The sequence below is a fragment of the Daucus carota genome, chromosome 2 (assembly GCF_001625215.2).
Source record: "Daucus carota subsp. sativus chromosome 2, DH1 v3.0, whole genome shotgun sequence".
NCBI lineage: Eukaryota > Viridiplantae > Streptophyta > Magnoliopsida > Apiales > Apiaceae > Daucus > Daucus carota.
This window is the reverse complement of record NC_030382.2, coordinates 23,078,345-23,095,617: the sequence shown is the minus strand read 5'-3', so window position 1 is coordinate 23,095,617 and position 17,273 is coordinate 23,078,345. Positions and strand designations below refer to the sequence as shown.

The 17,273-nt window shown below is 33.5% G+C and overlaps 1 long non-coding RNA gene and 1 pseudogene across 1 annotated transcript; both read left to right on the top strand.

Annotated features, from left to right (window-relative positions):
- Positions 1–2,215: 2,215 nt before the first annotated feature.
- On the top strand, positions 2,216–2,708 carry LOC135150575 (uncharacterized). Its single transcript, XR_010288702.1, has 3 exons — positions 2,216–2,274; positions 2,475–2,540; positions 2,688–2,708. It is a non-coding gene; the product is annotated as an uncharacterized LOC135150575 (long non-coding RNA).
- A 17-nt stretch (positions 2,709–2,725) lies between these two features.
- LOC135146810 (probable LRR receptor-like serine/threonine-protein kinase RFK1) lies at positions 2,726–8,198 on the top strand (annotated as a pseudogene).
- Positions 8,199–17,273: the final 9,075 nt, after the last annotated feature.

The following is a 17,273-nucleotide window of genomic DNA, read 5'->3' as shown; positions in this document are numbered from 1 at the left end:
TCTCCCCTTAAGCTGTTGCTGGGATTTCTTTAATATTCCTTATCCTTGCACCGAGATTCTGCTTGGATCTGAATTATATATACCACTAATCTCACCTTTAACGCTTGGAGCAAGGTGTCGTCAAGTTCCTGCCAGATTACAATCCCTCTGTTGACTAATCATACGCACCCTGTAGACTGTCGCCTCCATTGAGTAGACGAGGAAAATATTCTTTGGCTTTAGATGCACGACTGCAAAGATTGCATTTCTCCCACACATACCAAGAGTTGTGTTGCTATGTTGGCCACTGACAAAGATATGGTGTTCTTTCTAGATTATCAATGATCCGGGTTCATCTTGATCAACTTCTTGTGACGTCTTGTCTTCGAACACATACGAAAAACACGAAAGAATCTCGAGTAGTCAACGGCTATCGCAAAAAAGATATGGCTTTGTTGTAGACATGACATTAACTGATCCGTAGAAAACCATAACGTATCATTGAAGCTGTCAGTACTGTGGATCATATCTTTGCTTCTGTGCGATGTTCCTTCGCCTTCCCCTATGCCCACACCTCATAATCTTCATCCATAATGAATTCCAGATGATGTAGTCCTCTCACCAAATCTCTTCTTACTAATAATAAGAGCTCCTTGTTTTTGACTACAAGTTTGGGCTTAACAAAGGGTGCTAAAGGTTAATACTCATCTGATGAGGCTTCGCTATCAAAACAGCTCACTCCCTCTTCAGTTGAAGTTCCATTAGCCTACGAGCAAAAATCACATCCTTCCTGATTTGAGATAAAACCCCTATTCCATGAATGACCTACTGTCATTGTTAGAGGAACAGTCTGATACTCGGAATCTGTGTGCTTACTCTTCCAAGAAACGATATGCTTCATGAGAAATCAGGAAAAAGGGCATGTTCCCGCAAGAGATCTTTTTTGTCATCTTCAACGATTATTGCCGGAACTGCTCATACGATCACATTGCTAACAGGGTACTTTTTGTGAATTCATATGATTTCAGCTACTCAGCAAACCAGAGTGCACCAATAAAATTATATGAAACATAATGTAACCTGCAATCACAAATGGAAAGAGTTCTATTGTCCCCAAACATAACTGGGTCCGGATGTATGAGATTTTTCTTTAACAGTGGTAAACAACAGAAGTAACCTTAACATGCTAATTCTTATCTAGACATTGCCCTAAGTGATCTCAACAATGCTTCTAAAATGACTGCAAGTACAAAGACATGCCTTCATGACATGAAAATAAGTAGACATGTGTTGAATACACATGGCAACATAAAGCTAAGACAAGACGCACGATAGGCAGTTATGCAATTCAGAAGATTCCGTACTCTCTACTTAAAACCATTACACCACAAGGTAACAGGTAGAACGCAGAATTACAGATATTCCTAATCTCCTAAAGCATAATTGATCATAGACAAATTAATTACTCACATTATCAATTCATACTAATCTCACTCTATTGTTATATGGCATTATACTATCTCTATTACCTAAGTCAGTTTTAGGATAACATGACGTTCTAAAGTTCCCTGAACACAGTAGACACCATCATAGAACAAATAAATCCTTACAAACAATTCAGATAAATACGCCAAAATCTCAGTTGTAACTAGGATCTGAAAGTAAGTGTTTTAACAAAGTTATATATGCTAGGATCATAACCCCTAAATAAGGAGTCGTGTTCCAAAGGAACGCTTCTAGTCTCCCCATTGCAAATAATTCAAATCCTATCTATTCTACAACTGTTAAGCATCTGCTAAAGGACACATGCACAAGATTATCATCAATCCTAGTTACCAGACAGTGATCTAGCATACTAGTCAACATTATTCTATGTGATGCTATCATGCTTGTGCTTGTGTTAAACAATTCTACTCAGAGATTTATACCCTGCTTTGCATATAAAGACATATGTAATGCATATTAGAAAGAATTCGTACCTGAGATGTGCGAGTTGAGTCATCTTCATAGACTTGCTAGGGATAGCCAGATAACCCTTAATTATCCTTCCTCATCAGCAACTGATCCAGCTCACACCCTCTTATTTTAATTTAATTATTAAAAATCTCGAGCTTGCACCTCACAGACAAGACTTTTCTTTCCTTATTGTGCTTATGAGAGTTATATTTGTATAACATGATATCTATTTAATTTTTTAATTGATTCAAGTTACATGCTCATGACAGGGATGTTAGCTTTAAACAAATTAGTTGGCGAAATTCCAGAGCGCATCGAATCTAAGCGTTTGAAGTTCTTGTAAGTGTGACTAAGATTTAGAATTTAGATCATTTACCAATAGCTCGTATTAAAGGATGTTTTTCTCATTCTAGATATTCTGAAAGAAAATGTTTTGAATTTGCAGGTATCTGTTTACACTAAAATTATTTTACAGATTGCTATATGCATTACCACTGTCTTCTTTAAGTATATAATACACTAATCATAGGTGTTTCTAGGTATTTGATGGGCAACATGCTCAGTGGAAATGTTCCAGACTCAATCTTACGGGACGGGATGACCATGTATGCTACAGCTCAAGTGCTAATTTTTATTGTTATTAGTTGTACAGCTTTGTCATTTTCTTGCCTCTGCTTTTAAGTTTGTGAATTTTTCGTACTGCATCTCTACTGCATTTCTTTAACATGCTCATATGATGACATTATGTGCAGTGATCTTTCCTACAATAATTTACATGGCAGGTCCTGAGCAACCTACTTGTCAGCCAAACAGGTAATGAAACCTTTTTAAATTTTTTACTTCATTCATGCTACCCTGTAATTTAACAGATTTTGTTTAATCATATAGTATTTGACTTTTTTAGGAATCTATACATCAACTTTTTCAAGAGCTCTTATTCCAATAACACCTTGTGAGTTCTTCTGATGACTTCTTATATCTTTTGTGTTTTAACTATGCAAAATGGAGATGGCAAATTTTCAAATACTTTTTTGTTTGTTTCTTACTCTTATGTATATTATTCTAACAACAAAGTTCCAACAGAAAGGATATTCTTCCATGTGCACAGGATTTCAAATGTCCTAAATGTAAGGTTATTGCTTCAAATCATAATTACATTTAAGCAATGAGTCATTCTCATTTCATGTTAGAAACATGTAAATCTATTTTTATTCCCTCTGTCAGTTGGCTATTATATCTGAGAAGGGTAAAGGGTCATTTCAAAGCCCCATCTTTGGTGCCGATAAAGTTAATCTAAACTTAAGGCTGTGAGTGGCCAAATTATGCTCAAAAGTCATTATACTTTCTTAGAAAAGATTATAATAAGATGCACTGCAATCTACTGAAGAAAAACACATCTATACTTACTATATATTAAAGCTAAACATGCAAAAGTTTGGTTGTTGGTTTGTAGTCCGGTACAGTGCATTATAACCGTTAAATCACTTCAATTAAATTGATGAGAGCCGTTAGATTGAATTTTCTATATTTCACTGCCGCTAAAGGTCTAAGGTTTGAATCCCATCAACAACATATTAAAATAAATTATTAACTTAATCACATTTAAGAAAAATTATTAACTATTTAAATACACACTTGCATCGCACGGGTTATAGGCTAGTCTTTTTTGTAAAGCACATTACAAAAATTAAGAATACTTTATTTAGAGTAAAAATATTGGATTATCTAATTTCCATTAAAGAAAAAGGTATCAGTTTCTTTCAGATGTTTAGACCATAATATATATATACAGTTACATTCGAAAACATGCACATAATATCTAATTATTTAGCCATCATTAATATTTATAACTGATTTTTCACCTTACAAATTATTAATCCTACTTGAAGCCATATTTTGGCACAAAGAGGTGATCACCTAAGTGTCAGACTAACACCCAACTTTATTTTGGCTAATCAAAGCTTCAGTCTTAAATCTATGGATAAATTTGGTTCACTCTACCAATTTAAAACCTTGAGATGTGAGAAATTGGGACTCACATGTATACTACGTATATGCATCTCAAGTCATAACATTTCATTATCGTATTAGAAGTCAAGTGTGATTTTTTCTGCTGCATGTGAATCCTTCAGCATGTCCATTGTCAAAATAAATATATAGATATAGTTTGTTCATGTCTTATTTTATTTTTTGCAATCTTTACAGGAAACTGGGCTGCATTATTTTACATATATTCTTTATTGCAGATGGATGCTCATTACGGGTTAATAGTGGTGGAGACAATTCAACAATTAAGAAAATCATGGAGAAGTTCTGTATGAAGGTGATGCAGGAGTTGAAGGTGGTGCGGCGAGGTATTATAAAAGTAATAACTACTGGGGATTTAGTAGTAGTGGGGACTTCATGGATGATAATAATTACCAAAATTCGCGTTATGTTAAATCTGTGCCATCAATAAACATACCTCAGATGTACACTACTGCCCGCCTTTCCCCTGTATCTCTTACCTACTTTCGATATTGCTTGGAGAATGGGAGTTATGATGTAAGCCTGCATTTTGCGGAAATACAATTTACCAATGACAAAACATCTAGCAGTCTTGGGAGGCGAATATTTGATATCTACATCCAGGTTATTAATTTAAACAGCTTGATAAGTTTAAGTATGCAGGTTGCAACCATTGGTAAATCGAAATTACACATATGTTTCAGGATATTTTAGTTTGGAAGGATTTTAATGTTGAAATTGAGGCTCATGGGGCACAACGCCCTCTGGTTAAAAAATTTAATGCTAGTGTGACAAATACTATCTTAGAGATCCGATTTACTGGGCTGGAAGAGGGACTACACGCATTCCAAATAGAGGGGTATATGGTCCCATCATATCAGCTATCTCGGTTGATCCAGTACTGTAATCTTCATCCTCTTTGCATTCTCTGGTAGATCATGTTAGCATATAAGAAAGATTCCTATAATTATGTTTTCAGCTACATGATGTGTTGTCGTAAAAGTTGGCCCGCTTTACGTGTCAAAAATGTTCCATATATACACTGACGAGTATGCAACATAACACTTGATTTCCTGTATGATTAATGTACAGTACTAGCTCGCTTCCATTTTCCTTCTGTAGGTTCCCTTGTTAAAGAATTACATAGCTCAATTCGTCTTCTTTTATAATTCCGCCATTGCTATAATAGGCAAAAAAACATTTTCCACTATAGGCAATTGTATTTAATTGCATATAATCATTCTATAAGTACTTATGTACTGGTTTAGGAATTATCTACTCTTGCAGTTTATATTTTAATGTTTCAGAATGGATTAGAAATTATGTAAGTATTTAAACTTTGGTTATTCATAAATTTGCTTTTAAATACTAGATACAGTGAGGCACTTGGATGTGTACAGAATACAAGAATATATATATATAATATATAATATATATATTATATATATATATACATATATATAGTCTTTTAAAATCATCCTTTAAGAGTCGAAGCATCTCTAATAGTGGTGGATATTTAATATAAATCTTTGTGTGACCATGGTTGTGGCTTTGCGCTATGTCTTTGCTGTCTTGATGCTCACTAATATATGTTCTTTTCTAAATTTTCAAACAGATTTAAAATTTGTTATACTAAAGGAAGATGAAGGGAAGCAATGTCATTTATGTCATAGTTGGAGTTCTGACTTTAAGCATTAGTGCTACAGTAGTCTCTATTCTTGGTGGAAAGGTTCTTTCAAAGCCAACAAAAGGAAAGGGAAAGGTAAGACCGAAAGTAGTCTTGGGGTTATATGTTAAAAGGTCATGTTTAGTCATCAGTACTTAACATGTTTATGATTTTAAACAATAAAATAAAGCTTACACCATTTAGATGCAATACTGTGAAGGTCTTTAGACCAAAATTGCACTTTATAAAAGGAAGAGAAAGAAACTGATGTCAAACGGTGGCTGCAGTTTTTTCATAACAAGCCGAAGGGAAGATGCGCATAATCTTACAGCCATTATCGAAAAGCTTCATGATTTCTTGTTGTTAGCGTGTTTTTGTTTGTGTGTTAATTTGGGAAATTCCCTCTTTTCCTCCTTTCATCTCTCCTCGGCCTTTATAGGAGGGCTGTTTTGGGGTGAGTCATCCCTCCAATTCCGGAGAAATAGCCGATCAATGGAAAGCGAATTGGATTATCAATTATGGGCTATGGGTTGATTCAAAAGAGTTAACTTTAATAAATAAATATTTTTTAATTCATTAAATGTCTCACTACATTTTTCTTTTAGTCAATTGCTATCTTGTTAGCTTTACCAACCCTATCAACAATTTAGTATTCTTATGCTATTATTTATTTTAGATATTTTTTGTGATATTATATTAAAACATGTTGATTAGTTTTATATAAGATTAATTTTTTGTGATATCATAATATAATTTCATTTTATGTTAATTTTTTTTTTATATTTGCTAGGAAATATGTAATTACAGTACGTCCTTTATTGTCATTGTGCAGATCTGGAGGGTGTAGAGTTGAGAACAGTATCTTTCTCCTTAAAACAATTAAAAGCCGCAACTAACAATTTTGATTCCAGAAACAAGCTTGGGGAGAGGTTTTGGTCCTGTTTACAAGGTATTTCAGCTATAAACTGCAGCAGTGGTACTTCATAAAATTTTTATGTGCTGTAAATATATATATATATGGAAGTGCAGGGTTTATTGTCAGATGGCACTGTGATAGCAGTGAAACAGCTATCATCTAGATCAAGACAAGGAGATCGTGAATTTGTGAATGAGATTGCCATGATTTCTTGTCTACAACACCCAAATCTTGTAAAGCTCCACGGATGTTGTATCGAAGGAGATCAGTTATTTCTGGTGTACGAGTACTTGGAGAACACAGCCTTGCTAATGCTTTGTTTGGTGAGTGTTTTCTGGTCATGTCATCCAGTTCTGTTGGAAATTAGTTGAAAGTAATTCCGAAAGTGATTTTCAGTGTAGTTATTAGTAGTATTTTCGGTTATATTTAGGTTCAGAGAACAGTCAACTGATACTAGATTGGCCAACAAGATATAGTATAAGTATTGGTATAGCTAGAGGCTTGGCCTTTCTCCATGAAGAATCAAGACTCAAAATTGTTCATAGAGACATCAAAGGTACGAATGTGCTGCTTGATGGAGAGTTAAACCCTAAAATTTCTGACTTTGGTTTGGCTAGGCTTAATGAAGATGAGAAGTCCACATAAGTACTCGAGTTGCTGGAACAATGTGAGTTTATAGTGCCTTTGTGTAATCTATTTTCTGTCTCTGACTAAGTGTTTATAGGCTGACTAGAATATCTTCACCGAAATAACAAAATTTCTAGATTACATTTACTCGTGTATTTACAGAGGTTATATGGCTCCAGAATATGCACTATGGGGTTATTTGAGTGACAAGGCTGATGTTTACAGCTTTGGAATTGTAGTATTGGAAATTGTCAGTGGAAAGAACAATAACAGTTACATGCCAAGCAACAATTGCATTTGCCTCTTGGACTGGGTACCTTTTTTGCTTTTGACTTTATTTGGGCTTAATATTGGGATCTAACATTAAGACCGGTGCATTTGCTTGTCCTATATATATACATATTAATATTTAAAACTGACGTTTAATAGCACACCCCCATACAAATTGCAAATTGAAAAATTTTGCAAATTGTATCCGTAACTATTTAATGTTCTGACACTAAATGTTGCAGGCATGCAAATTGCAACAAACAAAAAACTTTGAGGAGCTAATTGATCCAAGGTTGGGGTCACAAGTGAACAAGGTCGAAGCAGAAAGAATGGTGAAAGTTGCACTCATGTGCACAAATGCATCTCCGTCACTAAGGCCTATAATGTCTGAAGTGATAGCCATGCTTGAAGAACGACTAGATATTCCAGATACATTCCCGGAAGCAAATACTTACTCTAATGATCTAAGATTTAAAGCAATGAGGGACTTCCATCGAGATCAAACTTCTCGAAATTCCCACAGCAGCCAAACTCTATCCGAATACAGAACACTGTCTTCCATTACTTCGACTCACAGTTTTACAGGAAGCCAAACGCTGAATGTGAATCAAACTGGAATGCAGTTTTCCTCAACATCTAATGAAGATTCAGATGAAATTCGTCCGGAAAGGAAACCTCAGTGATGATGCTGGTGATTTCTTTTTTGCATGCTTAAGCTTGTAATCAATTATTACAGAAGGACTTGTAATTCTTTTATATTTTCTAAACACTAGAGGAGCTGATGTGATAAGTTACATTCTGGTTAAAGTGTGAAGAAATTAGGCAAGATAATTTAACATGCCATGGTATATATACTACTAATAACTACAGGGTTGTTTAAAATAATGCTGTTAGCTGATGAATCATATTTAATTAATAATAAAATAATAAAATATTGAGTATAATATTATTTTTAACTAATCAAAAAACCACACATAATATAGAGAATGAGCCTTCAATGCAAATTCAGTGCAAAGGGTAGAATAGTGTGTTACACTACTTACAACCGAGTTCTCGATTAAAAATCATTGATCCATCAACTGAGTCAAGATGGTATAATTTGAGCTAGTTTATGTGTAGTTATAGACTGAGAGCATCATCCTTAATTAAAAATCAACTAAATCCACCGTGATTAAAACTTAACTGAATTCATGAGTCAAGATGCTTTTAATCAACAGAATCCATCTGCTGAGTCAAGATGCTAGGTTGTACAAGTTTGTTAGATGTCGAGTTAGTGTATATTAGTCTATAAATGAGTGCATGAGTTCTCAATTAAAGTTATCTAAATTCACAAGACAAGTCAAGATGCCACACTGCACAACTTTGCTAGATGTTCTGCTAGTGTATATATAGTATAGTAAGAGCAATTTAAATAGCTTTTTTATCATACAATTTTTTGTCTCGTCCAAGTTATTGTGTCTTCTTCATAAATGTGAATACACAGAGCTTTGTGTTGCTTTGTTATGGTGAATGTAGAGTTAGTACAATTAGATCTGATCCACATTTTGTCTTTGTTACATATGGTTAGAGCCAGTTGATGCTCATTTCTAGTTTCTCTTGTCTTTGATCTAGTGTTCGTTAGCGTGATTGTTAGCATAGAGATTGTTCAATCACATCGCAAGTGTAATTGCAGTCTCATATATATGTACATGCATCGACAAACATATTTCATTAGTTCTTCATCCATGACGAATCATGTTACATCTTCGTCTATCATCAATGCTTTTCATCTGTACTTTGTGCATAACTAGGATAATTCGTGTATCGCACTGGTTACTAAAGTCTTAACTGTTTAAAACTATCAACAATTTAGTTGTTCAATTAAATTAGCTCTATCTACTAAGAATAAACTCGAATTGATTGATGGATTATTATCCAGACCTATTGCTTCATCTCCGTTGTATGTGTTCAGGTGACGTTTTAATGACATGATTGTCTCCTGGTTATTGAACTCAATTTTCAGTGAAATTCGTAACAGTGTCGTCTATTTTAACACCACACAAGAGATTTGGGAGGTCTATGTGTTCGTTTTTCTCAAAGCAATGTGACGCAATTTTTCAATTGAAGAAAGATCTCACTTCTCTTACTCAAGGTTCAATGTTTATCAGATCCTACTTTACTAGATATTGTATCCTTGCTGATGAATTGAATGCTTTAGCACTTATTCCAAAGTATAGCTATAATCAGACTTCATGCACCTGTAGTGTTAGTACCAAACTTGCTGCTTATGAACAAATGACAACTTAAGTCAATTTCTCATGAGGCTTAATGATGTTTTTACCAGGGGCAGATTCTTATGATATAGCCATTACCAACTCTGAGTCAAGCATATTCTCTATTACTACAAGAGGAGAATCAACGTGCCACTCCTGTTATTCCTTAAATGAAAAATGTTGCTGTGAATGTTAAATTTGCAAGCCCGAAGTCCAAATCTTCCGTTAAGAAATCTGCTGGTACCGACTCCATAACAGAAGTGTGTGCTTATTATAATAATCCTGGTGATATTCAGGATAAATGTTTCTTTCTCCATGACTATCCGATTAGCACAGACTTCAGGTTAAGCCTAAACCCAAACTTTGACCTCCAAGCGTAATTTCCAAATGAGCAGCTCAGATAACTATTAAGCTTGAACTTGATGATAAGTCTAACAATTCAAACACTTCAACGTCGAAAGAAATATTCTTTAAGGCTCACTGTGATCAAACTGCAAAATGATTCAAAGTAGCATGAACATTACTTCTAACTAGCCAAATGTCTTCTCTTACATATTAGGTATTGTTCACAGTGTATTCACTTGGAAACCTTGATTCTAGTGCCACGGATCACATAGTGGCAGATGCATACTATTACATAGGGTCGCGCTCAAGAGAGAACCAGTCCTTAAAATAGACCCATAAAACCACTAAGGTTCTGCTGCAGAATCCTAAATTTTAAATAGATTTTCAGGATCTAAATCCAAATACATGTTTTTTGCATCGTTGTGTGTGTTCAACAATAAATTTAAAATATAATACATAAACAGGACACTTTTTGCATGTGCAGTTCTGCTACAGAACCCTTATTAATACTAGAAGGTTCTAAGGTAAGGGTTCTAAGTGGAACATGACCCACATTACATAACTCTAGGCCTTTGATTCTATTCTCTATTTACGTAATGGTACTACTCCACCTATTACTCACATTGATGAAATAGTTGTTACTTCATCTGTATTAGCTCTCGATATAGGGGTTTAATTAAGCTGGGGGTTGAATAACTTAATCACCAATTTAAAATTTAATATGACGACATACCTACCGGATCCGCTCACCCCTAGTCCAGTCCCGGAGGTCCTCCTCGACTCGATATTTTCACTATAAGAAGAAAGTATTACTTATAGCAGGCGAGAAAGCCTTTGATAACTTTACAAATATAAATTTTGATATGTAACTCCACATTTCTACCTTATTATAAATTTAAACAAATCTACGTGACTTGGCTTGGAAAGTAACTCACTGTTACCTCCATCAATGGCTAGTCTAAAGCTATCAAACAATTGTTTATTGACTTATCATTGCAAAATTTGGAGGTTATTACTTGATAGCTACAGTAGAAAGAAAGGAAAGTAGTCACATGGGTTGAACTGAAAAAGTACAAACTGTTTTGGAAGGTAAGCTATATATAGTATTAGTCTTATGTTGAAGAACTCGAAGCCTACCATTTGAAGCTACACAACAAGAAAATATTTAACGAAGCTACTCTGTCAAGAATACAAATATTTCCACAAATTTGCAAGCAAGAGAAGGAGTAGGATGACAGTTGTTTCTAGATTAATTAACTTATTTTATTCCTAGACTAGAAAAGCTATAAATTTGGGAGATAAATAACTGTTGTATGTCATTTTAAGTTAGAGTTAATTACACTTTGTAACCCTAGGTTTGCTCCAAACGCAGTTTAGTACCTGAACTTTAAAACGTGGCAATATGCACCCTACACTTAACATTCCCGTGCAAGTTGTAACCCCTAGTCACTATTCCGTCCAAATCTGTCGTTAACTTTAACTGTTTGAGAGGTAACAGTGTGTATATTAGTTTCCAACAGCTACTTTACCCCCTGTGACCCCTCAAAGTTTATGTATTATATTTTGAAATTAATCTTGAACACACACAATGATGTAAAAAAAATTAAAATAATTTTTAAAATATGTATTTATTTTAAAATTTTAAAATAAGTTACATATTGTTTATGTAAAAAAAATAAATTTTCAGATTCTAAATCTAAATACATATTTAAAAATTATTTTAAATCTTTTTACATCCTTGTGTTTGTTCAGAAATAATTTCAAATATAATACATAATTTTTGAGAGGTCACAGGGGGTAAAGTACGTAGCTGTTAGAAACTAATATACACACTGTTATCTCTCAAACAGTTAAAGTTAACGACATATTTGGACGGAATAGTGACTAGGGGTTACAACTTACATGAGAATGTTAAGTGTAGGGTGCATATTGTCACGTTTTAAAGTTCAGGTACTAAACTGCGTTTGGAGCAAACCTAGGGGTTATAAAGTGTAATTAACTCTTTAAGTTATCCAGAAAATTAGAAAAGAAGAGCAACATATTGTAGAAAAGCAAAATCTTGTAAAGGTTAGTTCTTCAATTTTTGTAAGTAGTTATGTCGAAAAACATACAGAGTTCTTCTATATAGAAAATTACTAGGGTGGAGAAGAAAAACCCCACCTGAAATTTCGAAAGAACTTTGTTTATTTTAAGTTTCATTTTGGCAATTGTATTTATTTTCTCTATATTGAATACATTCGATTACTTGCAAAAGTATTTCAAGGATTGTATTCACTCCGCCAACTGTATATATGAAAGTTCTATTGACTGCATAGAATGATAGCTATACAATTGAATGAGTCACTCATTGAAACACTTTTAACATCTATATATATTTGAGAAATTTTGGAACAAAAGAGCTCATCAACTGAAAAAAATTATTTGATACATGAGGGGGAGCATATGCACGCTGCACTTTTTTTTTCTTTTATCCATGATTTTCACGTGCACATAATGAAATAAATGTTTGTTGCTTCGCTTAGTTTTTCTCCCAAAGGGTTTTACTAGGAAGGCTACAACAAGACATTATTTTATTTGACAAACATTCAAGGAAGAATGTTATAAATAATATTTTTATGTGGATGTCCTTCGACTTTTCATTATCTAGATATTTCACTTTTCACAATCTAGACTTTTGATTTTACTTGTAACTGACAGTTGTAATCCTATATAAAGGCAATTTATGTAAACTAAATGAACATATGAATAAGAGCAACTCTAGTAGATTAGCTATTTGGAGCCTTAAACTAAAATATAAGAAATTGGGGAAAAAAATCACTCCAACAGTATCTTAGTGAAACCCCAAAAATATTTTCTTCTCGTTCCTATATTTAGCTAACCTCTCTCTTCTCCTTACTCTTATTTTATAATATATATTAGAAACAAGCACTTCCTCTCTTTATTTTTGTTTACTCCCTCCGTCCCTCTCATTTCTTTACAGTTTTTTTTTCACTGCTCGACACGCATTTTAAGGCTCTTATAAAACATAGCTCCGTAACTTATTTTTGAGATTTTCTTTTTGTGTATAAAACTTTAACCATCAAATTTTTATTCAAAAGAAAAAAGATTAAAAAATAAGCTACAGAACCATGTTTTCTAGGAGTATTAGAATGCGTGCCAAACTCTCGTCCCCCAAGGTAAACTACCTAGGGGACAGAGGGAGTATAATAATGATACATTTTAAGGATACAAAATCATATAATAAATGAATAGAAGGAGGAATGTTGATGGAATTGTGAATAGTTATTGATATTTTAAATTAATAGAATCAAATATTTTATATTAAACTAGCACTGTAGCCCGTGCGAGGCACGGGCATGTTCTTATGTGCGATTGTGCGTTGATGGATGTTGCTATTCTTGTTATTGTTCGATAATGTTAATAATAAAAAGTTTAAATTTTGGATCCTTGTTGTTGCAGTGCGGTGTAAACATGTTTTTTACTTTTTGATCGTGTGCACTAACGTTAATGTAAGTAAGAAATAGTTGTACTTAAAACAATGTATGCAAAATATCACAATTATATTTCTATATCAGTGGAGTATAACCTTGATATTCAACTCGTTGTAATGTATTTTTTTATTCCAACTTCGATAGTGGAGTATCTTGCGGGTAGTTAGGGCTTACTGGATATTTTGATTAAACATGATTGAAAATTGGCTATTTTGACTGGGAATTCGTCCAAGAATTTAATTAAACTTATAAATATGTTTGTCCCACTCCCATTGGAGTATCGCACTAATACTTCTCTACCCATGAAGTTTCACCCCGATACATAACTTGTTATGACATATCAACATGATAATCCTCTTATAATAATTTTTTTGTGGATATTTAGGGCCCTTCTTAGCAAAGTATCATAATGATATTCCTTTATCAGTGTATCACACATTGATATTCAATTGGTTGTGGCGTATCATCTTAATACTCCTCCGACATTGGAGTATCATGTTGGTAGTCAAGGCAATTTCTAATTGAATATTTATATTTTGATTAAATATTATTGAAGACTGGCTATTTCGGTCGAAAATTCACTCAAAAATTTAATTAAGTTCATAAATATGTTGCTCCACTCCCGGCGGGAATTACACTGATGATCCTTTACCCGTACCCGTGGAGTTTCACCTTGATACTTAACTGGTTATGACATATCATGTTAATCCTCTTATAGTCAGATATTTTGTGGGTATTTAGAGCCCTCCTTACTGAATATACATATTTTGGTTAAATATTGTTGAGGTACGAGCATGGTGAATATTTATGTTAGGTCCAAAGTATCGTAGAAGGGGGGGGTTGAATACGATACTCACTACAATTTAAAATTCTTTCGAATCTTGCGGATAAATAAATTGCAGTCCTGTAATGGGTTTCGTGTTCCGGATATTTATTGGGTCGGTTCTGAGGATATGAAAATATTAAACCAACACACAATATTTTCCAAGGTATATCTGTATATTGATAAATACCTCGAAGGTGCTATAAATCCAAACCCGAAGGTTGGCTACAATGGCTACTACTACTTACACTCACAAACCCTAGCTTCTAAATATATATATAATACAAAACTAAGCTAGAGTTTATTTGTGTGTAGTAGTGTGCAAGGCACAAAGCCATTCCACCATAAAGGTGGTGAAGAGTGTGTGTGAATTATGAATCCACATCTCAAGTATTTATAGACTTTTCATTAACTAACCCTAGTTAACTTCATGAATTGGCACCACCTTAATGTTCACTAAAGTTGCGCCAAGTAAGGAAGCTGCGCCACTTGAAGTTGCGCCAGGAGACCACAGTGATATAACTTAGAATAATTCTAAGTTATTAACAAACTTGCGCCTGGGGTGGTGTCACTCTTCTCTTTCTTCGAACTTGCGCTATATGAGAGAGTAATACAAGTAGACTTCCATGCCTTAGTCTATATTGTTCCATCCTGTAACTTGCGCCAATATTATGTTCCTGTGATACTGTTATCACTCTAGGTTAAATTATTAACTCAACCAGGCGCAACATGTGATATCTCCACAATAACCTTGCGCTCTGCACTGCATACCAGTGTCTCCCTGTTATCACTCCAGAATACTGGCGCCACTAGCCTTGCAGTATATACATACGTATAGATTAGTTGCGCTCAACCTTCCCTGTGCTCCACTGTGTCTTTGCCTTAGAAAAAATCCAAGTAAAGAGGAACTTGCGCCTCACAGTGTGTTCCTTGTGCTCACAGTGAAACCCTAGGACACATGCACATGCAAACCCTAGGTTGCCCTAGACACCTGACATCATCATATGCATGCATAATATATATAATATAATATATTAAGTTGTTATTATATTAATAAATAAAAGTATATATAAATATATACACATATATATATATATTTTATTTATATGAACATATAATAATATATGTACATATATTTAAATATATTCTCATATATTTAAATATATATAATATATAATTATATGTAAATACAAATACAAATATATATAAATATATATAGAGATATATACAGTTATTTATAAATATAAATATAAACATAAATATATAAAGAAAAGTATATATAAATATACACATATATATAATATTTATATAAACATATAGTAATATATATATACACATATATTTAAATATATTCTCATATATTTAAATATATATAATATACATATAACTATGTGTAAATATGAATATAAATATATATATAGATATATATATATAGCTCTCTCTAAATATAAATATATTTATGCACATAATATAATATATATATATATATACACATAATTATATAATTGCTTATGTAAAATATAAATACATATACTATATACATATATATTTATTTAAATATACATACATATAAATATATATATACATATGTTTAAAAACATATATACATATATATTATATATATTATATTTAATTAAATATACATATATACATATATATAATATATTTGTACATATACAAATATATAAGTGCACACATATAAAAGATAGGTCACTTCCTGATATGGCTTTGTGTGGAAGCTTGACAGTTGAGTAGTAAGCTTTGGCATAGCTTGCAGAGGATAGACATGTGGCTTGGCTTGGAACAAATGACTTGATATGACTGGATCAATTCTTCGATCGATAAATACTTTGCAAAGCTCCGTACGTGCTGACGCTTAGTGCACTGGTCTGGTTCACAAGCGACTAACACTGAAGTTAAACATTGTACCTTCTTTGTCAGCAAACATTGATCAGTCGGTTCCGGGTTAGTTTATGCTTCAGTTTGTTGATTATAAATAACCAACCAAGATATATAGAAATATCTTGCTTCAGGGGTTGCACTGAAATCTTTCGAGTACTTGGACAACATCTTCATTGCTTCCACAATCTTGAATACTTCAATCTTTATTCTTCACTGAGGCATGAACATATTAATGAACTTCTTCCAGTGAACTTATTCCTTCAAGACTGTAGATGGCTTCTTCAACCTTTGTCTTCGTATCTTCCGATTCCGGTGCAGGCGTAGTGTTATTTACTTGTCCTGTTCTATTGTTGAGTTATCATCCCTATGTAACAGATAGGGTTGTCTTTACATTTAGACTTACAATCTCCCCCTATTTGTTTGTTAATCATAACAAGCAAATCCTCTGGAGGATAACTCAACTAACACTAGAAAAAGTAAAGTCCTGGACTAGTAAATAATGCTACAAAGTTTCTGGATCATATAGTACATTTCCAGATTTCATGAATAGAAATAACAAATGTGCATATCACCTTTATTTCTCTGGTTCTTGCTTACCTGCCAGATAATCCTCATAGTCTGTCTTGAAGAGAATTCAAAACATTCCATTATGCAAAGAACAATCAGCAGCTTCATTGAATTCTTCAGTGGTAATAAATAAGTTCATGTCTACCACTTACTGAAGAATAGATGTATCACCTTATACTTCTCCTCCCTTTACCTTGATCAGGTTCCCCTTGGTGATAAGTAGTTATCTCCCCTTAGATGAAAGATCAATCCTCCTCCTTAGTTGAGAGAAGAATCTCCCCCTCAGTAGTACACAGCTAAAGAGTAGTTTAATCCCCCTTAGTTGTAGACAATAGAAGAAAGCTAACTTACTTTTTCTTCCCCCTTTCATATATTCTCCCCCTAAATATATTCTCCCCCTTAGTTGTGGAATCCTCCGAGGATATGTGGTATCAAATAGGTCAAGGAACGTGTACAATACTTCCTGTACCAA